The following is a 25,030-nucleotide window of genomic DNA, read 5'->3' as shown; positions in this document are numbered from 1 at the left end:
TCAGAAGAACAATACTGTTTTGTTAACTTATCAAAGATATGAATGCTAATTGTTAAAAATATTTCAAGAGGGTTTTCTTAGTGATTTCATCTACTTTCAATTTAACTGCCAGAAAAGTAGTACTTGATGCAATTGATTGTGTCAAAGGTACAACCTGTTTACTCTCATGTATAAAGTGTAATACAACTAGGTAAATAGTAATATATCCTTCAGTGTTTCTTCTGTTATATATCTTTTTTAAATGGTAATATGGTGCAAGAATGTTTATCATCTTGAGATAGTGCAAGTGCATCACAAAAGCTTTCTGGACAGTGCGAGATCGAGTGTGTATAAGGTATTTACTTTTCCTTGTATTTATCTTTGTGGTGTAAGAACTTAAAGTGCAAGTGATTGAAAGACACTTCATGTTCAGTACATTCTTCACCTACTACTGCATCAACAAATAATTAAATTAAGGGCTTCAAGAAAAAACACCTGCAATACACTTATAGTTAAAACTAACTGTGGCAAACTTGGTTCCATTGCAATTATAAAGTTTGACACATAAATCTTGCTGTAAGGAAAGTAGCTGATAAAGTTATTTAATGCAGTGTAATGGAAAGTTTAAGCACACAGTTTTAGGTAAATATTTTCACCTTGAAAACTGTTTTTAAGGAGAAATAACTTGCTTTTATATTGTGCTTAAGAATAAGCCCTCCTCAGTATGGATTCCTGTACGTGGTGAGGAGACCTCCCAGGGAAGGTTCTGTTCTTTCTGGTTACCTCCTCTGTTTGCCATGCGTAGTGACCCATGAAGGGGAGGAGAGGATCCTGGTGGTTGAGGGGTCCAACCCTAACACACCACTTTGGCCTTGAATTCCTGTAGACGGGCAGCCTTTGGGTGTCCCCTCTTGGGTTAGTCGGCTGGTCCACTTGGGCTTGAGTCAACCAAGTACCAGTGTTGGAAGTTCTCAACGGGTGTTATGGACATTGTGTCTGCTGGTGTTTGGATATAGTGCTCACAAAACCCTGGTGTTGCTGCAATGTCCTTGCATGACATTATAGTGCGTCCCCTCGTAGGGCTCCATGGTGGGTGGGGTCAGTGGGTATCGAAATTTTCCTTTTTCCGATTGATCCTCCTACGAAATTCAAATAAAATAGTCGAAAAAACATTCAATAGGTAAACAACCACGTCTTGAAGACTCTGAGCAGCAATCTTCAACATCTGTAACACATGTACCTCATTTTCTAATATTACATTCTCTTTCAGAAAACTGTTACGGCAAATGTCCCCCTTTTTTATTCAGAAGAGCCTAGAGGAACTTGCTGGCTCTCCAAAGTCAGTTAAGAAGCTTCGATCTGGAGACATATTGGTTGAAACATCCACATCCCAACACAGTGAACTCCTCTTGAATTCAAAGCAATTAGGGATGCACCTGTTGAGGTTATCCCTCATGCTACCTTGAATTCATCACAAGGAGTTATTGTTGAGAGGGATTTGAAGAATGTCCTCGAGTCAGAGACTCTTACTGGTTTCCCCACTCAAGGAGTTTCTGCAATGAGGTGTGCACCTGCCACCATCAAGGCAGGTTATCTAAATTGCAGGGTACGGCCATATATTCCAAACCCTCTCCGATGTTTTCAATGTCAGAGGTTCGGCCACTCAAAGACATCATGTCATGGTTCCCTGACATGCTCGTTGTGATGGCATGGACTACAATGCCTATGAGTGTGACACGGGCCCACATTGTGTCAACTGCAATGGTTCTCACCCTTCCTACTTTCATTCTTGCCCAAAATGGTTCGAGGAAAAAGAGGTGCAGCATTTGAAAACGACTCATAACATCAGTTATCCTGAGGCTCGGAAATTGCTGTCCAACACTTCATCTCGGACATATGCTACTGCACTGCGTTTCACAACTACAGTGGGAGTGCAGACGGATCTCTCTGTGCCTCCAAGAGAATCGTTTTTGAAACATATGAAAAGCCTTTTGACCTCCATGGTTAAAAAGGTTGAATCAACTTCTACACCCATCTCTGTTCCTCCCATACATTCCAACAAACCCCAAGATCCACATCCTTTGGTTTCAAATACAGGCATTTCTTCAGATACTTCTTTTTCTCCTGCCCCAAGATACAAAACAATCATTCGTTCGCATTCTCAGTCACTGGAATCCCCTTCCAAAAACAAAGACCTGCCCAATCAACCCAGGGCAGGATCTATGGAGGTTGATAGACCTCCTCTGACTAAGGACAGTAAGGAAAAAAGACGTGGTCGTAAACAGAAGAGTTCTCCAGCCACTTTACCTACCCATCATTAAAAATGGCCACCTTGATACAATGGAACTGTTGAGGTTTACGTTCTAATCTGGATGATTTCAAAACACTGATTGCTTCCCACCATCCTGTATGTCTTTCCTTACAAGAAACATTTCTAAAACCTGCCGATACAGTCACCATTCGGCAGTTTTCTCTGTACAGAAATGACAGGCTGTGTGATGGACGAGTACATGGAGGGGTGGCACTATTGGTTGATCAGCATGTTCCCACCCTATCTTTGTTACTTAACACACCCTTGGAAGCTGTAGCCATCTGTGTTTCCTTGGGTCATACCATGACTGTTTGTTCTCTCTACCTGTCACCTGGAGAGACATGATCAATCAGACCTTGCTCTCATTGAACAGTTGCCGTCTCCCTTTCTAATCCTGGAGGACTTTAATGGACATCATCCCCTCTGGGGAAGTGATGTTATTGATAGGAGGGGTTGCTCTGTAGAGAATATGCTCTCTGATCACAATCTTTCTCTTTTCAGTACTGGTTCTTCCACTTATTTTCACGCACCTAGTCAGTCCTTTACCACTATTGATCTCTTGGTTTGCTCCCCTTCATTATTCTCCCATTTTTCATGTAGCGTTGACAATAATCCTTTAGGCAGTGATCATTTTCCTATACTTTTGAGAGAGACTGGCCGTGGTCGATGCCACCCTACACCAGTGCCCCAGTGGAAGCTGGATCAGGCAGACTGGCCCACTTTCACTGCTCTTGCAATACTTGATACTGCCATCGTGAGTCAGCCATCAATAGACGACTGTGTGGCAGCAGTAACTGACTGTATTATATAGTGTATTTTAAAAGCTCGACACATTTTCCACAATATCCTTGTCTGTGGTGGAATCCTGCATGCCACATGGCTCAAAAAAACGGGCCTGGGATACTTTCTGTAGATATCCCACACTTTCCAACAGGCCCGTGCACATGCTAGGTGGGTAAGACATCAAAGCCAGAAGGAATCTTGGATGAAGTTCTCAACCAGCATATCTTCTACCACCAATTCCAAGGTCATATGGGACAGGATTCAAAAGGTCAGTGGGCACTACAATTCTGTCCCCTCTTGATCTCACTCTGATGGCCAAGAGGTAGCTGATGTCCAGAGCATTGCCGATACTCAAGGTGAAAGCTTTTGCCGGGTTTCTAGCACTACTGCTTGTTCCTCCACCTTGTTGGCCATCAAGACTCGGGCAAAGCGTTCACCTCTTTCCTTTCGAACTGACTGTCTCTTTGACTATAATCGTCCCTTTACACTGGTGGAACTGAAAATGGCCCTTCATCAGTCTGGTAGTACATCTGTTGGACATGATGATATACACTATGACATGCTGCACTATCTCTCTCCAGCTTCTCTTGATATTCTTCTAATTGTTTTTTAACTGGATCTGGCAGGAGAATGTTTTTCCTAATGCCTGGTGCCAGCTATTATTTTACCTTTTTCTAAGCCTGGGAAAGATCCCAAGATTCCTTCAAACTACTGTCCAATTGCTTTGACGAGCTGTCTCTGTGAGACCTTAGAGAGGATGGTTAATGCTTGTCTTGTTTGGTTCCTTGAATCAATCAACCTCCTCTCACCCACCCAGTGTGGGTTCCGACAACAGCACTCCACCACGGACCATCTCATTCAACTTGAAACATCAATCAGAGAAGCCTTTCTCATATGGCAACATCTTGTATCAATATTCTTTGACATTGAGAAGGCTTATGACACAACATGGAGGTATGGCATTTTGCGATACCTCCATACGTGTGGGGTACGTGGTCATTTACCCATGTTTATTAAAAAATTTTTAATAGACAGGAGATTCCAAGTTCGTGTGGGTTCGACATTTTCTAGTTCTTTTCTACAGGAACTTGGTGTCTCTCAGGACTGTGTTTTGAGTGTCACACTTTTCAGTATAAAGATAAATGCCATCACTGAACAACTCCCTCTTACTGTTGCAAACGGGCTCTATGTCGACGACTTTCATATCTTGTGTCAGTTGTCGAACATGAGATTTATTGAGCAGCAACTACAAACTGCCCTTAATCGTGTACTGAAGTCAACCACGGCAAACGGCTTTAATTTCTCTCTCTCTAAAACCATTTGCATGCATTTTTTGCCACCAATGGGGTATTCACCATGATCCTGAACTCCGTATCAGTGAAGTTTCGCTGCCAGTGGTCCCTGAGACTAAGTTATTGGGGCTTATCTTTGACCTTAAGCTGACCTTTATACCACACTTAAAGCAGCTATGGGTCAATTGTACAAGAGCACTGAACATCCTCTGTGTCCTCTCTACCATCAGTTGGGGAGCGGATCGATGTTCTATGTTAAAGATATATCATGCTTTTATTTGATCGAAACTCAACTATGGATCATTGGTATATGGCTCTGCCAGACCCTCAGCCTTAAAGATGTTGGACCCCATTCATCATCAAGGACTTTGACTCTGCACTGGGGCTTTCTGCACCTCCCCAGTTCAAAGCTTATACATAGAATCTCAATGAACCTTCTCTGCACCTTTGCTGTTTGCAACCGTCTTTACTATATTCTTCGAAACTTCATTCCTTACCAAAGCATCCCACCTGGGGATGTGTTTTCCTTCCTCAGTGGGCGATACTTTTTCAGAACAGATGATTTGCCATTGCTCCTTGCAATTGGATGAATTGTGTCTGTCCTTGGATAACATTGCAGAATCCAATGGTCAGCCCATCCTACCATGGCTTATTACAGTCTCCACATGTGACCTTTCCTTAAGTCATCTGAGAAAGGCAGATACTCCTGATTGGAAGTACCGTCTTTTATTTACTGAACATCTTTCGAACAATCTTTCCATTCCAATTTACACGGATGGTTCCAAATCAAATGACTGTGCAGGCTTTGCCATGGTTTGTTGTAGTGTGGTGGTTGCATGCAGAATCTCCTCTACAGCTTCTGTGTTCACTGTTGAACTGTACATCATATCTCTTGCCCTGGATCATATTGAAGCTAAGCAGTACTCCAACTGCACTATTTATACTGACTCGCTTAGTTCTCTACTGGCCCTGGAATTGCTTCACGTTGGCTCACACCCTGTTCTCGCTGGTATTCAAAACCGACTGGCCCATTTCTCATTAACATCTACTTCAATCCAGTATTCCTGGATACCAGGCCATGTTGGTATTCGCGGGAATGAGCTTGCAGACATGGCAGCTAAATCTATCTGCTCCGGCACTATCACCACTGTACCAATTCCGTACATGGGCTATGGTTCTGTATTCAAGGCTCAGCTTCGTGCCAGTTGGCAATCCACTTGGAGTGAGCAACGCGACAACAAGCTTTTCCAAATAAAACCCTATATTGGGCTTTGGCTGTCTAGTTTCCTTAAGGTTCAGAAGGAGGAAGTTATTCTAACTGGACTATGCATTGGTCACAGTTTTTTAACTCATCGTTTTCTTTTATCTGGAACTGTTGCACCAGTGTGTAGTTTGTGTAACACTCAAATCACTGTAAGCTGCATTTTACTTTCTTGCCATTGTTACGACTTTGAACATGTTCTGTCCCAAGGTTTGTCCGTGACATTGGACAGTGTTATTGGTGATGGTGACACTGTCCACCTTGATAAAGTTTTTAGTTTTTTAATGGCCATTAATCTTTTTTAATCTCATTTAAGTGTTTGATATTTATTCATTATACCTTTTTAATTGTGGTTCCCTTTTAAGAGTCTCAACCTCTCTAGTTCAATTTGAAATTTGAAAATGGCCATAACATTAAATAACTCGACACCAGTACTGGATATGCCAACTTCAGGTGATAAACGCTGCTGTTTGAACTACCCATTAGTCATCCTGGCAAGTTGTTATTACAATTTTGCTGCATGTCTTTCAACACTTTTATTACTTTACTTTTTGGTACTGCCCATAATGACACATAACCTGGAACCAGGACTGGAAAGACCAACTTCAGGTGACTGACGGTGGTTCTTGTACTTACCTGTTAGTCTTCCTGGCGGGTTATGATCCTTACCATTATGCTACAGAAAGTCCATTACAACTTTGTAGACTGGATGTCAACATTGGTTTTATGCCATTTTATGTTTTTAATTGCTGTTTTGTTTTTACCTTCATTTCCTTTTATGAATTTTACTACATTTACTTTAATTTTACCTTTTTACAGTGTGCGTTTGGTTAATTATTATTATGATTTTGCTACATGTCTTTTGACACTTTTATTACTTTACCTTTTGATAATGGCTGTTTTTACACATAACCCAGGACTGGAAAGGCCAACTTCAGGTGACTGACGTGGTTCTTGTACTTATCTGTTAGTCTTCCTGGCGGGTTATTATCATTACCATTATGCTAGAAAAAGTCCTTTACAACGTCTCTTACTCTGCTTTCTCTTTTAACATTGTAGACTCGGTGTCAACATTGGTTTTGTGCTTTCTTTTTTTCAAAGCTGTTTTCTTTTACCTTCATTTCCTTTTCTGTATTTTACTACATTTAATTTATTTTTATGTTTTTACCGGACGTTTAGCGCAGATAGCCTAGCTGCTTTGTGCCATAAAACACTAAATCAACCAACCAACCAAGAATAAGCCTGATAATGTATAACAAGCCTAGTAACATTTCTGTTCTGAAAAATTATTAAAACCACAAGATAATTTTGCATTTCAAATTTAAATATTCTATTCTCGATGTGTTGCCAGAAAACTATGTAATTTCTGAATTTCCACTTCTATGGTGCATCAGGTTAAGTTTAACTACTAGTTTTCAAAATACTTTTATGAATAATCACTGATAATAAATTTACACTTTGCTAATGGTGTGCTACCCACCCAGTAATATTGTGCATTTTTTATTAGACTTTATTTTAAAAGTAGAAATAATTTTGCAGATTTTTCCAATCATCTGGAATCTATTTAGTAATTTCTGAAAAATAATGATTAAAAGTTTCATCCAGCTATTTAGCTTCTATGAAGTTTTAACATTTTATATCCGAGAAAGAAAAGGTTCTCATCTTTTTCTGACACATGTTTCTCTTCAAAATTTGAAGAACGTTTATTGCATATTTTGAGGAAGTAAAATGGTTAAATAAAAAAAAAATTGTAATAAACAACAAATAACATTTCTACCATGTTTCTTTTCTCCAAAAAAAATGTTCCCATTAGAATCTGTAAAAGACCCAAAATTCTTAAATTTCTTGTAGGTCATGTAAGAACTAACTAACTAAACTAAACTAACGTGGCAGGGGTTCAGTTTAGAGAGAGAGAAATCAGAAGAGTTCTCTCTCCAACTGGGGTGTTCAGGAACTTTGTAGTTCCTCTTTGTCCCCTTACATGAGAAATGTTTTAAAATATCTGTGGAATCATGTAAGAAAAAAACTGAAGTGGTTTTTATGTCTTGAGCTCTATGAAGATGAGTTTTTCATCATTCTCAGCCTTAGCAAAAAGCTTTCTTGGACTTTATCACAATAAAGTTGAGTTCCAAATTTACCATTTTACATTTCTTTTTGCTTATCCATTATTAATTGACTATAATTCTCTTATCTTAACCATTTTGGAACTAGATTTTACTTTGAATGCAAGAACGTTTAACAAATATCATTCGATCAGTTTGATTAAATTCATAAGAATTTCATTCTCGTTTGATTTCAGATACCCAGTATTTTTGCTCATAATTTTCTGCAATTTTTGAAAATTTTCTCAAAATCAGAGAAACTGTATTAGTTAATTTTACAATTGGGCTCAGTAAAAACACCAAAATTAACCTTAAGTAAAAGAAAAAGTATAATATTTAAATCACATTGTTTGCCTTATTTAGTACAGCTAAGGTCTTCGCCTAGTACCAAGGCTCATTAGTCCAACTGGAATACAACAGATACAGTAGTGGTTTATTTATATTACAATACAAGGACTATAATAGTGTGAACTGAACAAAGTTGGTGAAAGTGTAAATTTTACATAATTTAGAAATCAGAATTTTGGTAGAGATTAATAATATAATATTTATTTTTATGTGAATTAATTTTACCCATAATAATAATAAAGAAATGGCAAACAAGCAGTGCTATGGTTATAAGATGTATGGCACTTTTCGCCGTATTATCCATAGTATAAAATCATGCCCTAAAGATATCTTTAGCAGATTCGTACACGTTAAATGAGAAAATTATTTCTCTCTCTTAAAAAAAAAGAAAAAGAAAAGACAATTAAGTTTCGTATAATATTTAAATTTGTCTGCATGAACATTATAACTAATCTACCAGCTCTTAATTTTGAAGTTCCTTGACATTTTATTATCGATTTTAACCTTCATGCACCAAAAAAACTTGCTTGCTGAAATTTTTATTAAATGTTAATATTGGTGGTGAATATTTTGCCCTTTACGTTTTTATTTGATATTTACAATAAGTATAACTTCTGAACGCTAGAAAAACTACTGTCACAAAAATAAAATATTTTAGAAACAATAATTACGCGTGAATGTGTGAAGTTGGGTAGGCTCGGATGAGGGATGTTAATTGAGAAGCGTTTGTTAAAATGGCCAGCGAATATTCTTAGGCATTCAAAATATGCATACGTATGTATTACGTCATCCAGTAATTGCTCATGCTTCCAGACTATTAGTTAGCTGTGTGTCTGTATCGGTGTCTGTACTTTGTGCATGTTTGACAATAAAAATATATATATTTTTCCTTCACAAGTATGATGCAGTAATGACAAAGTTCACGAGCGAAATTAAGTACAACTGCATCATCATGGTTGCAAGAAGTAAACGTAATGCTATATTTACATTGTTTCAAATATGTAGTAAGGCTTACTAATTGTCAATTCATATGAAAATTATTAACCTGGTAGCTAGTAAACTTTGCATCTGTTGTATTTTTCATTTTATTTTGGGTGTAAAGCAAAACTTAAATTACGGCACGATTGCATAAATCACTGCAGTTCGCAGTAAAGATGGTACAACTTGTACTTCTACATTTCTCGTACTACGTCATAGATAAGATTTAACACATCGACCACTGTTGATTATAAGGTACGTGACCAAATTTGAAGATTTGAGGTACTTCAGGGTAATATTTGTGTAAAAATGAGTGATGATGTTGTAACTGTAAAAAGATAAAGGAATATAAAAAATGTAAATTTCTGTCGGTTATAGTTTGTTGTTGTTTTTTTCTGCGTAATAAAACCTTTGGTGTACGGAAATTTATTTGAGAAAAAAAATTTGCTATTTCCATTTATGGAAACGAACTGTATACTTCCTAAGGTAAAATAAAATTTGACTGTGGTAAGTCTTATTAGTAATATATGTTTTGGTGGAATGGAAAATGAGTGGTTAATTTTTGGGGTCAAAATTTAAACTATATGAAAATTTATTTCACAAGTAATCGGTGTATAATTGGTTGGTTGAACTAATTATACAAAATAATATACTTTTTAAAAAGTAACATTTTTCAACATTTTGGGTTTTAGGAGTAAACGGTTTACGAGTCTGCATAAAATGTCTTAGTGAATGGTGTTCTTGTAAAATAATCGTTATTGTTATGAGGTTAGTAAAAGACCAAACAATTCTGAACATTGTGTTTTTTCATTCTACAAGCTATAACAATAATAGTTGTTTAAATTATTTGTTCAAGGGATTGTTTTAAGTCTTTTGTTGTTCCCGAAACAATAGATGCTCGAAATACCAGTGAAACAGTGGTAATGTGTACAGACAATTATCATTTAGAACAAAACTATGCACAAAGTCGAGAAATATATAATAAATGATTTTCAAATAGTGACATACAAATAGTGTTCGTAACATGTTTCAATCCATGATGTAGTAATCACAACCCTAAATTTATAAGAAACAAAATAAATTAAGAAACATTAAGTTTTCGTATTGGACTGTCAAGACATTTAACTTTTCATTAAAAAAAAAAAAGAAGCAAAACAAAAATCGCCGCAGTTGTTAATAACGTTACACGTAGTCAGTGGTTACGTCGTAGTACGTAAGTTAATACTCGAATTATGCGTGTAATATCCAAAGCAAAAAACACACGTCAAGTTGAGGCTTTTAGCGTTTAGGTACCGGATTTCGCTGTTGAAAAAAGAAAAAAAAAAAAGCTATCGCATTTGTTTAAATAACAAATATATATTTATTTATTTTAAAACGGTTGGAACGGGTAGAGAAGGCACTAATAGAGGAGCGAACAACGTTTCGACCTTGAAGTGGGTTTTCTCGTCATCACGGGGGGGGGAGCATTAAAAGTTATTCACAACTCTTATTTCCAATGCATAAAATTCTGAGCTGTAACTGTTTAAAGACAAGGGTAAAAAATGGGAAGTAGTGTCTTTAGTCTTGTTATATTTGTAGGCTGTGTGTGTGGTTACTATGCTGATTGAAAACTCGCACTGACTAATCTGCTAAGGCTTATATTGGTGGTTAACATCGACAGCATTGACGACTTAATATGGTTACTTTTGAGTATTCTTGGAACCAAATACATCAATCTGCTTGCATTGGAAACGATCGATTGGAAACTTACACTGACTGACCTGCTAAGGCCTGTATTGGTGGTTAACATCGACAGCATTGACAACTTTGTGTGGTTACTTTTCAGTAATCTTGGAAACAAATACATCAGTCTGCTTGCATTGGTATTAACGATCGATTGCTTGCAGTTGCCTTTGTTTTTTCTTTTGTTAAAGTGAACTAAAATATGGCCTCATACAAAGTTCATGTGCATACATATCAGTTTTGTTTTTGTTTTCTTCAAGCACATAGCATGGATATTTAAAACTGTAAACAAATTTAAAAAATATTTAAGATAGTGACAATTTTTTACGGGTTCAAAATGTTATTGGAGTTGAGGATGAAATAACTCGAAAACAAGGAACATGTTCTAATGAGGGAGGGAAGGGACAGGCTTAACACAGGTCCCTTCAGAATTTGTATCTGATATTGGAATTAGGGGGAACATTCTGAAGCATTGGAGATTTTAATTTGGGAGCGGGCACAGAATTTCTTGTATTGGGGTTCTTTGAGGCCTAGTTAACGCCACTACGGTCTTTGTACATAATTCTGTTTTTGCTAACTATAATAAAACCTTTGAGCAATTGAAAATAACCCAAAATTAGAGTACTTGTGAATTTTCCAAGGCATTTGATTTAACATTTATCTTGGAAATAACAACAACAAAAAAGACACGGAGCTGAAACCAGTGACCGAATATGGATGTCTTTTCAGTTGCGGAGGCATTATAATATGACGATCAGTTCTGTTAATCGTTGGTAGACCAAGAAAGAATTGGTGGTGGATGTAACTGATAGCTTTTCACTCTTAGTCTATCAGTTCAGAATTAGGGACAGCTAGCAGTGCATATAGACCTCGAGTAGCTTGGTGCAAAATTGAAACATGCGAATAAAAATGTCAACGTTTTGATTTGTCATTGATTGATAAGTAAGAAATATCCACAAAAGTTTTACAGTTTATAATCAAATCACGCATTACTTAATCGTGCGTGTAATGAAGGTGATATTTCTGTTTCTCGATAAGGCGTAATAAAGGAAGTGGACATTATAGAATAAAAACGTAGTTTTTGTCTTTATTTACTTCTGAAAGAATAGCATTGTGATTGCAATCCTGTGAACTATATTAACGTGGTCATACACATGATATTTTAGCGCTGGCCATTCAGGAATATTATATTGAATATTCCATATCTTATTCCGTGCTTGGTGCAATAGAAATGAGATATTTTTAGTCGAACGCGAAATTGAATTTGTGCTGGAAATTCTACCGTACTGCCTTTTTCCTAGACTTCACGTTTTTATTATTAATTTTCATTCAGGAAATAAATGAGATTAATAAAGACAATAGTATTAAACTTATTGTATTCTTAAAACTATCTTTTTTATTCGGTATCCTACATGTCTTGAAAGTGTTGTATAAATTAGTATGAATTATTCAAAAAAGCCTGGTTTTTAGCTTTTACAATGGCGTATTAACACCAGAAAAGCGTAAACTTCTACTCAGTAAGGAAAGGCTGTCAATTCTGTCGTGGATACCAAAATATCTAAGCGATAATTAGTTTAATAGTGCGCGTTTAACTAAAGGAGTTTTCCATAAAGATATTGCAAAAAAAAAATATCTTAAATCCACTCCTTGCAGAGACAGAATAAAACTCCAAAATCTATTACTTGCAGGAACCTGGAAATCTGCAAGATGTAAATGTTAACATTTAAGGTAATAAACATTTTATCTGCTTGATTATTTTTGGTCAGAGGAAAATTACAAATTATAACACGTTATGTGAAGTTGGTCTTAGCGATAACATTAATAAAGGTATTAGGACACTAATTCTGTTGTAGATTTTATTGGCCTATTTCATATCTTGCATGAAATGTTGGTGGACACTAGCCTGACTGAGTAATCGTATAAATATAGCTTGATCATGAAGCTAGTCGCTATATCTCATCATATGCACTATGTATTTCCATAAATAATTTTCTTTAGTGCCATATTTTTTCTTTAGGCTATATTTTTATTTTATACTTGTATATATTTTGTTGAGAAAGAGAAGTTTACAATAAAGCGTGAATGAATTTTGTTATTTTTTGCTCTCAACTTGTGTGAAATTAGTTATTACAACTTACCAGCATAGTTTTGTTTGTATAGTAAGATAAGGATATAAATTATTTTGATTGTTAACATACGAGAAGCAAGGTTCTTTATTTTATTTTTTTACTTTCATATCAAACGTTCTAGCAGTATTTCATGACGTGTTTTCTCAAGATAATTCTCAAGTCAACTCTTTATCACCCGAATCAGCTGAGCCCATGTTATTGGATAATTGTTGGCAGTTTAAAATATTTCATACAAATAAATAACCCTAGAGCTACAGCTTAGGAAAAGTGCCATTTGGCAGAGAAAGTAGATCTTTTATAGTCGCACTGCTTAGTTGAACTGTGGCGGGACAAACCACAGAATGTAGAACAGTGATGATAGTTTTGCTTAGTGTATACCAATTACTTGCACAATGAATGACAAGATACCAAAACGTCTTGCGTTTTAAGGGAATAATAGCAGAGGGAGTTATTTGGTTAGGATTGATCCACAAGATGTGTTTTTTTTTTATTTTGTTACTTTTGATATAAAAAAAATTAGCAATTCACTTCCCCATAATCTTAACTTTTATCCTTTGTACCTCAGAGCCAACTTGCGCCTTTCTTACACAGGAATAAGACCTGCATGTAATTTTTGATAAAACTCTATGCAATCAAAACCTGTTTGGTATTAATAAAGAGTTAAACTTGTTCTATAATAAATGTATTTATTTTGTTTGAAACTAAGAGGGCTTAGCGTGTTGTGTTGGTTAGTGTTCGGCTTGTAATCTGCGGGGTCGAACCTTCATAAAACATGCTCACCGTTTCAACCGTGGGGGAGTTATAATGTGACGGTCAATCTCGTGTTCATTGATAAAGATTAGACCATGTATGTGGCAGTGGTTAGTGTTAACCAGCTGCCTCGCTTCTAATTTGTCACTTCAAAATTAGGGACGTTTGGTGCAGTTTGCCTAAGAGTAGTAGCGTCGGAGTCAGTTTGACAAATGAAAGTGTACGAATTGCTCTGCCAAGGATAATTTTTGTTGGGAAAATTCTATTTTATTTAGTGTATATATATTGGAGGACTTGTGGCCCCCAAAGACAGTATACTCCTCCCCCATTTAAAATAACTACGTTACTCTTATGGGATCCTGTTTCAGAACTCTATACCTTACAAGTGTATATTTGTTGATTCGTGGGGGTAGCGAAAAATAAAAACTAAATTGTATCATCATGATTAAGAAGATTTAATAATTAAAACAACTACAAGTGGGTTTCCTCATCATCACGGAAAAAAAAAAAACCCTCCAAAATCATATAGAAGACTTGATAGTACCGAAGTCGAGAGTATAAAACAAGGTGCCCATTATTTTTGGAGTCACCTGTGCAATGGAACAAGTGCAACCTCAGCGAACGAAAGTATTGAAAATAACCTTCACACATATCTGGTGTATTAACACTCCGTCACTTGCTTACATTGAATTTAATTTTTCGCTGTATAACGATGCGCTTGGATCGACTGGACGACTGGTCATGGGTAAAAAAATTAAACAACCTCTACCTGTTTTTCTGCTGATAAAAATTAAGAAAAGACGACTTTCACACTCTAGATAAATATAAATATTTTTATTTAAATCAACATTTCGCCTTTGCGGCGGCTTCTGGGTCAGTATACGTAACTGTTTGATATTAGAAGTATTTCTCTGCTTGCTTGTGCATGCTTACAGAGAAATACTATTAATATGGTAAATAAATAATGAACATTTAATCTGTTTATGTTTAACATTAGTTTTGTTCTTCGAATGCGTTTGTCTCTTACTTGTAAGTTGATGTTTGCCATTATTGGTTTGTAACGAACAGGAAACAACTGTTAAACTGAATCGTTGTTTTTAAAACTGTACATTCGTCACGTGATAGTAAAGCCCGAAGGGATGCAGGACACCATTGGAACATCTTTTAATGTTTTGATGCCATAGTAGACGTTATACTTCAAGAGACGAGTAAATCTTTTAGATACTTCAATGGAAACGTTTTTGAAACTGGTTTTATTAGATATGTAGCTTTTTCCACGGTTTGTCTCTGTAGTTACCACGAAATACGCGATTAGCTGTATATAACTTCGCCAACCGGGCGCCACCAAGTGCAGGTGCTGGCGCCAAACGACGTTTTTCTGGATAAGGATTTCGCTGATTTCGTAGCTTTTTTCTTCTATGCCGTAGAACTAACCGTCAGTGTTGAAATCTAAATACCTTTTACACACATCTTCAAAAAATAATAGGTTCTTGCTAGATAAAGATACTGCTTTTTGTCCTAACCGAGCCAAGACGTTAATTTCTGGAACTGGATGGTTTGTGCTATCAACAACATGCTATAAATAATTGTAAAATAAAAAAAATCCATTCATATTGTGACTGCTTGGTGTCTTTGAACAGTATAATTGATGTAATAAAAAATGACAAAACATTGAATGATGTCACGTTTTATGGTAATAGAGTATCCTAACGCCGTGATTTTATGGGAATCCGTACAAGGCTATTAAGGATATAACTGTTAATGACTCGCAGAAGCAATGTTTAATCGCTTCACCTTTATAGGCGTGTTTAAAATTTACCATTATTATGATACGCAAAAACCACGCTTCTTTTTTACCGTTTAGGATCTAATAAGCTTTTTACACACGAAACAGAGGTATTTTATTTCATTGTTTGAATATAATTTGATCTGTAATAATTATCCTTTTTGAATGGTTGTAAAGTAAATCCTGAGTTTACCACCGCGTGACTACACTGATTAAAAGTTAGATGTTGAATTATTGTACTGATTGATAGTGGTGTTTTATAATGCAGTAAGCACACTAAACGTGGGTTACTGGAAGCCAAAAAACGCTTGGTAATTCGACAATGTTATCAGTGTTCTACAACAAGTAAACCAGAGACCACCTATGTCATGGCATTGCTACTAGAAACGCCTATTGCTATTTTGCGTTGACGGACTTTGTGTAATTAACAGTGTTTATCTGGCATCGTTCCAAGTTTAATGAAAGTAGGAAAAAAAATTAAATTATTGATGACGTTTTGGTAGAGTGGCGGTACATTTCCTGTAAACAGTGTCAAATAATCATGTTCTGTTTGTTATTAATCATTCAGCTATTAATATACCTTCAGACGTTGCCATATTTAAGTATTTCTATCAGCTACTACCTCACTTTTTTTGCTTTTTTAAATAAAGACTTGCACTTTTATTTGGGCTCTTTCATATTTAAATGAATAGCATATTGTAGATATTCGCTTCGTACTTCTGAGCCGTGAGTGCGTAACAAGGATACAGTCAAATACAATTATTTTGTCAGATAATAGTTATGTCCTGTTAACTAGTTGTATTCCGTCGAATCTTTCAAATAAAAATTAGAAATGGCATTGTGCAGGTATACCCTGTGTAGCAAACACAAATTGTATTTTCTCTCTAAATAATATACCACTTGTCTTGAGAGAGAACTTTCACCATTGGATATCTGTTGTGAATATATACACAACTTGTTAAACCTGTTGAGATTATATCTTGATCTTCAGTTACTAAGTTAGTGGTTTCAAAACATACACTCCTGGCGAGTAACTATTCAAATTAACTGCCTATTTAAAAACTAGTCATCAAAGTAAAGCAAATGAAAAGACTTGTCAAACAGATCATTCAACTGCAATGTTTCCTGTGTATTATGCGTTATAGTTGGTACTTGTCAACTATTTCATGAATCACTTCCGTTGGGGCAAAGACCTTAAAAGCACATTTAGACAAAAATCTGGACTGACTTCTATTAATTAGTGTTAGTGACCTATCATGGTGTAGCTTTTGGATAGAACTGTCACCCTTTCTTTTCACTTTTTTTTAATTTTAAATATTTACCAATGGAAAGTAGGAGTTTTTTGCAGTATCTTTTGCCAGCTGCTTTTTTTTTTAACCTGTATTAAACTGTGTAAATGTATATATAGGGCACTGATTGTTTTACAACAATGTTTGAGTATTGTTAACCAAAATCTATATATTTACAAAACATGTTTTAATGTACTATCTAATCACTAGATGACTTATTCTAGCCTTGTAGTGTTTAGGGACAACAAGGCTGTATCAACCTCTAAACTAAACTAAAAATATCAAATGAATAAAAAATAAAAATCTTAAAGCCAATCCATATCATTAATATAATTACCCACCTTTCTCTTAAACTCTTAAATATATCCTTGCATAACATCTGAAGGTAACCCATTCTAGAGACCAATTACCCTATTACAAAAATAAACCTATTTAAGCAGAAGATGACTCTTAACATGTTAAAATTTGTCCCATAGTCCTACTATTTTTGCCATTAAGGGTGAAAAAAAGATGCATCAACACTAATACTTTTTACAACCTTAAACACTTCAGATGCCTTATGGCTTTTTCAAGATAAAACAATTTCATAGGTCATAATCTTTCCTCATGATAACCTCTCCATTTCAGACACCATTCTAGTAACTCTCGTCTGAACTTTTTCCAATAATTCAATGTTCTTCCTAAGGTAAGGAGCCCAAGACTAAATACAATACTCCAAATGTGGCTTAACCATTGACCTACACAATTAAATTATACCCACTTTAGACTTTCATTTAATATTTCTGTAGATACAACCTAAAATTCTATTTGCCTTACCATTAGCACCAGCTCACTACTTAAATAGGTTTAGAGACTGAACAGCTATTACACCAAAGATCCCTTTCTTTCATGTCTCAGTTAAGGTTATTCCTATCCAAATTATACATATACTTCAAATTATGATAACCCACACGCATTATTTTGCATTTACTTTAATTAAAACCCATCTGACATTTATTTTGCAGCTCACTAGATGATATAAATCCTTTTGTAAAGCAACAGCAGCATCCTGTTTGTAGTTAACAATACCCAACATCTTAAAATAATAAGCAAATATAAGTAATTTTTTTTTATCTTACCTTCATCTGTGTCATTGATGTAAATGAAAAAGAGCAAAGGTCCTGTGGCTGAGCCCTGAGGTACCACTCTCATATTAATCCATTTTAACTGAACTCTGTTTCTAACAACTCTTTGGGTTCTTTCATCCAGTCACTCTTCTTTCAAGTTATATAATCTGTCCCTCATTCCTAAAAAAAGTTTTACAAGACTTTTAAGAGGCATCTTGTCATATTCTTTCTGAAAATCAAGAGATATCAAATCTCCACCCTTACATTTGTCAACTTTAGTCACCTTTTCAACAAATGTTATAATATTTTTAAGGCAGGATTTTCTGTTAATGAAACCACATTGACTATTCAATAAAATTCTAAACTTTGTTGAATGACTTTGCAAAGCATCTTTGATCATACTTTCTGAAACGTTTCCCACAGCTGATATAAGACTACTAGGCCTGTAACTACTGGGCCAGTTTTTATTATCTCCCTTTAAAAGATAAGCTAACTTTCAATCCTCTGATACCTACCCACTCACTGTTCAAGGACTGACCAAAAAAAAAGTAGCAAGTAACACAGATATCCAATCCTTGACCTCCTTCAAAACCCTTGGGGAAATATCTGTCTTAAGTGTGTTATTTTTTGAACTTCTCTACTTTTTTCTTAAGTTCAGAATTAATGAAATCATAATCTGACATTTCTGCCATTCATCAATAATTATTCAAGATTGGGAATGCTGCTTAAATTTTTATTGGACTATGGTTCAGTGGTATCAGTAATATCTCCTTCAAATAGTTTGTTGGTACTAGTTATAGGACAATTGTTATCATGTATTAACCAAATCAAATATTTATGCAATACCCCTCGGTGTGGATTCCTGTACGTGGTGAGGGGACCTCCCAGGGAAGGTTCTGTTCTTTCTGGATACCCTCTCTGGAATCTAAATATCCACCCATGTGTTTGCCGTGCGTGGTGACCCGTGAAGGGGAGGAGAGGATCCTGGTGGTTGAGGGGTCCAACCCTAACACACCACTTTGGCCTTGAATTCCTGTAGACAGGCGGCCTTTGGGTGGCCTTCCTTGGGTCAATCGGCTGGTCCACTTGGGCTAGAGTCAACCAAGAACCAGTGTTGGAAGTTCTCAATGGGTGTTGTGGACATTGTGTCTGATGCTGGTGTTTGGGTGTAGTGCTCACGAAACCCTGGCGTTGCTGCAATGTCCTTGCATGACATTGTAGTGTGTCCCCTCATAGGGCTCCATGGTGGGTGGGGTTAGTGGGTACTGAAATTTTTCTTTTTTTCTATGGATCCTCCAATAAAAAATTTAAATAGTGAAAAAACAGTCCATAGGTAAGCGACCACGTCTTGAAGACTCTGAGCAGCAATCTTCAACATCTGTAACACACGTACCTCATTTTCTTATATCATATTCTCTTTCAGAAATACCTTTAGGGCAATTGTCCCCCTTTTTTTTATTCAGAAGGTACTAGAGGGTCTTGCTGGCTCTCCAGAGTCAGTAAAGAAGCTTCGATCTGGAGACATATTAGTTGAAGCATCCACAACCCACCACAGTGAACTCCTCTTGAATTCAACGGCAATTGGAGATATACCTATTGAGGTTACCCCTCATGCTACCTTGAATTCATCACGAGGAGTTATTGTTGAGAGGGATTTGAAGAACATCCCCGAGTCAGAGATTCTCGCTGGTCTCTACACTCAAGGAGTTTCTGCAGTGAGGTGCATCTCCACTTGCAAAGATGGAGTTACACTGCCAACAAATACCCTCGTTTTGACATTTACATCATCACGTGCACCTGCCACTATCAAGGCAGGTTATCTAATTTGCAGGTTACGGCCATACATTCCAAACCCTCTCCGTTGTTTCCAATGTCAGAGGTTCGGCCACTCAAAGACATCGTGTCGTGGTTCCCTGACATGTGCTCGTTGTGGTGGCAAGGACCACGATGCCTGTGAATGTGACATGGACCCACATTGCATCAACTGCAATGGTTCTCACCCTTCCTAATTTCGTTCTTGCCCAAAATGGCTGGAAGAAAAAGAGGCGTAGTGTTTGAAAACAACTGATAACATTAGTTATCCTGCGGCTCGGAAATTGCTGCCTGCCACTACATCTCGGACATATGCTGCTGCACTTCATTCAACAACTACAGTGGGAGTGCAGTGATTCTCTGTGCCTCCAAGAGAATCATTTTCAAAACAAATGAAAAGCCTTTTGACCTCCATGGTTAAAAAGGTTGATGAATCAACTTCCACACCCATCTCTGTTCCTCCCATACATTTCAACAAACCTCAAGATCCACATCCTTCAGTTTCAAATACAGGCATTTCTTCTGATACATCTTTTTCTCCCACCCCAAGAGGCAAAACAATCATTTGTTCACATCCTCAGTCACTGGAATCCCCTTCCAATAACAAAGATCTGCCCAATCGACCCAGGGCAGGATCCTTGGAGGTTGATAGACCTCCTCCGACTAAGGACAGTAAGGACAAAAGACGTGGTCGTAAACAGAAGGGTTCTCCAGCCACTTTGCCTACCCGTCATTAAAAATGGCCACCTTGATACAATGGAACTGTTGAGGTTTACGTTCTAATCTGGATGATATCAAAACACTGATTGCTTCCCACCATCCTGTATGTCTTTCCTTACTAGAAACATTTCTAAAACCTGCTGATACAGTCACCATTCAGCAGTATTCTCTGTACAGAAATGACAGGCTGTGTGATGGACGAGTACATGGAGGGGTGGCAATATTGGTTGATCAGCGTGTGCCCACTCTGTCTTTGTCACTCAACACACCCTTGGAAGCCGTAGCCATCTGTGTTTCCTTGGGTCATACCATCACTGTTTGTTCTCTCTGCCTGTACCCTGGAGAGACATGATCAATCAGACCTTGATACTCTCGTTGAACAGTTGCTGTTTCCCTTTCTACTCCTGGGGGACTTTAATGGACATCATCCCCTCTGGGGAAGTGCTGTTATTGATGGGAGGGGTCGCTCTGTAGAGCGTATGCTCTCTGATCACAATCTTTCTCTTTTCAATACTGGTTCTTCCACTTATTTTCATGCACCTAGTCAGTCCTTTACCCCTATTGATCTCTTGGTTTGCTCCCCTTCATTATTCTCCCATTTTTCGTGGAGGGTTGACAATTATCCACTAGGCAGTGATCATTTTCCTATAGTTTTGAGAGAGACTGTCCGTGGTCGATGCCACCCTACCCTCGTACCCCGGTGGAAACTGGATCAGGCAGACTGGTCCACTTTCACTGCTCTCGCAGAACTTGATCCTGCCATCGTGAATCAGCCATCAATAGACGATGGCTATTGGCCCTGGAATTGCTACACATTGGCTCACACCCTGTTCTCACTGATATTCAAAACCGACTGGCCCATTTCTCATTAACTGCTACTTCTATCTAGTTTTTCTGGATACCAGGCCATGTTGGTATTCGCGGGAACGAGCTTGCAGACATGGTAGCTAAATCTATCTGCTCCAGCACTATCACCACTGTGCCTATTCCGTACATGGACTGTGGTCTTGTATTCAAGGCTCGGCTCCGTGCCAGCTGGCAGTCCACTTGGAGTGAGCAGCGTGATAACAAGCTTTTTCAAATAAAACCCTACATTGGTCTTTGGCCGTCTAACTTCCGTAAGGTTTGGAAGGAGGAAGTTGTTCTAACTGGACTACACATTGGTCACAGTTTTTAAACTCATCGTTTTCTTTTATCTGGAACTGTTGCACCAATGTGTAGTTTGTGTGACACTCAAATCACTGTAAGCCAGATGTTACTTTCTTGTCATCGTTACGACTCTCAACGATGGCACTAGTTTAAACATTTTCTTTCCCTGGGTTTGTCTGTAATATTGGACAGTGTTATTGGTGATAGTGACACTGTCCACCTTGATAAAGTTTTTAGTTTTTTCATGGCCATTAATCTTTTTAATCTCATTTAAGTGTTGGATATTTATTCATTACACCTTTTTAATTGTGGTTTCCTTTTCACAGTTTCATTCTCTCTAGTTCAATTTGACATTGAAAAATGGCCAGAACATTAACTAACTCGACACCAGGACTGGAAAGGCCAACTTCAGGTGACTAACGCTGCTGTTTGAACTATCCGTTTGAACTACCTGTTAGTCATTCTGGCGAGTTCTTATTCCAATTTTGCTGCATGTCTTTTAAACTTTTATTACTTTACTCTTTGGTATTGGACATAATGACACATAACCCAGAACCAGGACTGGAAAGGCCAACTTCAGGTGGCTGACGGTGGTTCTTGAACTTACCTGTTAGTCTTCCTGGTGGGTTATGATCATTACCATTTTGCTGGAGTAAGTACTTTACAACTTCTTTTACTCTGCTTTCTATTTTACCATTGTAAACTAGGTGTCAACATTGGTTTTATGCTTTTTCTGTTTTTCAATGATGTTTTGTTTTATCTTCATTTCCTTTTCTGTATTTTACTATATTTAATTTATTTTTACCTTTTAACCGGACGTTTGGCGCAGATAGCCTAGCTGCTTTGTGCCATTTACTAAATCAATCAATCAATCAAATTTATGCAATATTCCACTTTCATTAGTACTTTAATCAGAAGTGTTGAAAAAAACCCCAAAAAAACGTGCAGTAACATAACCTAAGTAAAATGGTGTCAAATTTTTAAAATCAACACTATAAACCAGAGACTTACACAGAAATCTATATAAAAGAAAAAGAGTAGCAAAGCCATACTGGAAGGATAAGGAGTCTAGGGTGGGCTGTTTTGTGGGAAAAGTTGTAATTTTCACCGAAAGTTGTGTTTTGGTGGAAGTTGAAACTTAATATATTTTAATTTGCATGGTGGTAATATACAGTTGTTTGTGTCTGTTCTTTCTCTTCTTCCCACCTATACATATACACCTGCTAATTGATAATTTCATCTTTTGAATTTGAATTTGTTCACTTTAGTTCTAGTGTTAACTTTCTTACCATGAAAACATTTCTGGGTATAATTGTTTTCATACACAGATTGCACATGATCTTCATTTGAAATGTCAAAATGTGCTGTCTTGCTTGTGTTCATACAAAAACATGATAGATTAAAAGAAGTAATAATTCAAAATAAACTTGAGTGAGACTCGGTTGTTCCTGTTCCAGAATGTCAAGCCTGAGATTCCAGGATTCACATTTTGTTACTGCTCATGAAAAAAAAATGGAATGCATTCCACACTTTGTGGCTGTGGATGGAGTTATAAGAGAGACTATTAAATCAAACCATTTGTATGACAGCAATAACCCAAGAACCAATAATAGGTGATATTGTGAACTTTCCATTTAAACTTATAAAATCATTGAACTGCATGCTGAAAAGATTCTGATGTTCATGTTGAGGCTTTAGCTATATTGTAAATGTGTTTGTGTGTGGGTATACACACACACACACACACATAATGAAAACACTTTAAATGGCCAATATGACCTTTATTGTTGTTGTATGAACTGTTGTACTTAACTTGCAGTACTTTTGCTTGTAGCATAGGGTTTGGTTTCTGGTTTTTACTTTCATAACATAGTATGATGCTTAAGTTATTGCAGATTTTGCTTATGTTGGTGAGCTTTTGACAACTTCTTTGGACTCCATTCCCCCTTTTTCTTTTTGCAGTGTGTGATTGTTACAAAAGTATCTTAATAAAGTCCAAGTGTATTTTTAATTTGTATTTTTTCTGTCACAAACTAAGCACTCGCTATCTTCATAAGCAAAGGTAATGTACATAAGCTTTGTACCTGTGAATATTTTAAGATGTATCCATATATATTGGTGCCTGTATTAGCTTTTGTATTGAATGAAAGGCTATCTGGGTTAGTTACTTGTACTGAATGAAATGTTATTAGGGGTAGTTATTTGTGAGAGACAAATGATGATTCTGAAATGTTAATTTTAAACACCTGATTTATAATCTGAAATAGAAAAATTAAGATTAATATAGGAAAAGAATTCTGCATCTCGCCTGATTTTGTATCTCAAATGTTTGTGTGTTTGAAATTGAGCACAAAACAACACAATGGGCTATCTGTGCTCTGCCCCCAAAGATAGTCTTTTAAGTCAACAGATGTACCACTGTGCCACTAAGGATCTTTACCACAAATCAACATACTATTTTATTCCAGAGGTTTAAATAAAACTGCTATAATTTAAAAACTTTTTTTATAATACCTATATGAAACAATAGTTTTTTTTATTGTTGTAAAAACTCAGGTTATCACAATTAAACAAAAATGGTAATAACATGTTTATATCAGATACCACTATTTTGTTTATTTCTTTTTCGTGCAAAGCTATTGAGTTCTATCTGTGCTATGACCATCCCTAATTTTGGAGCAGTAGACAAGATGGAAGGCATTAAATATTTTACCCTGTGCCAAAACTTGGCCCATACTTTGCCAACAAACAGTTGGTTTCACTACCACATTATAATGCTTTCACAGGTACAAAGCCAATGAATGTTACTTTTGCTTATGAAGATAGCAAGTGCTCAGTTTGTGACAGAAAACAATACAAATTAAATACTTTTGGACTTTATTACATTAAGATATTTTTGTAACAATCAGACATTGTCAGATGGCTTTTCATTCAATACAAGTAACTAGTAACTTGGTACTAATAACTGCCCTAGATGGCCTTTCATTGAGTTCTAGAATTTGTCAGGTAAGCTGGATGATGAGGAGAAATACTTTCAATACAAGTTTTATACTGGATATTTTAAAAACAGAAAAATTTCTGTCTCCCATTATATAGTCTAATTGATAAGTTATGGTAACATATGAAAGACCTCTTGGGGAACAACTTGACAGAGATAAACGATAAATCTGAAACTACTTTTTATAGACCTATGATTTGGTATTTGAAAAGGTAAAATTAAGAGTGTGGGGAAAAAAATAACATGCTTTTCATTATAAATATGTCTCCAGATTTCAGCTTTTAAGTTACTTATTTAGTTGATAATAATGTCTCCTGTTTTTAAGTCCATATGTTATTTTTTCGAATAGTTTTGTTTGTTGATGATGCTTTTTTAATTTTTTATGGCTGTGATATTGTACATTATTGCTCTGTATTGGAAGAAATGTGTCCTAAGAGTACATTGAATTGGATACAGCACAATGATCAGCATGTTATAACTTGTCCTTTTAGCTCTCTGCTAGTGCAGGGGTAAAT

General features: G+C 36.5%; 1 protein-coding gene across 10 annotated transcripts in view; it reads left to right on the top strand.

Moving 5' to 3' along the window:
- LOC143235106 (uncharacterized) overlaps positions 1-25,030 on the top strand; it is a 106,924-nt gene that overhangs the window by 9,074 nt on the left and 72,820 nt on the right. The window lies entirely within an intron of this gene.

Source organism: Tachypleus tridentatus, chromosome 12 (assembly GCF_004210375.1).
Source record: "Tachypleus tridentatus isolate NWPU-2018 chromosome 12, ASM421037v1, whole genome shotgun sequence".
Taxonomy (NCBI): domain Eukaryota; kingdom Metazoa; phylum Arthropoda; class Merostomata; order Xiphosura; family Limulidae; genus Tachypleus; species Tachypleus tridentatus.
This window is presented reverse-complemented; position numbering and strand designations above follow the sequence as displayed.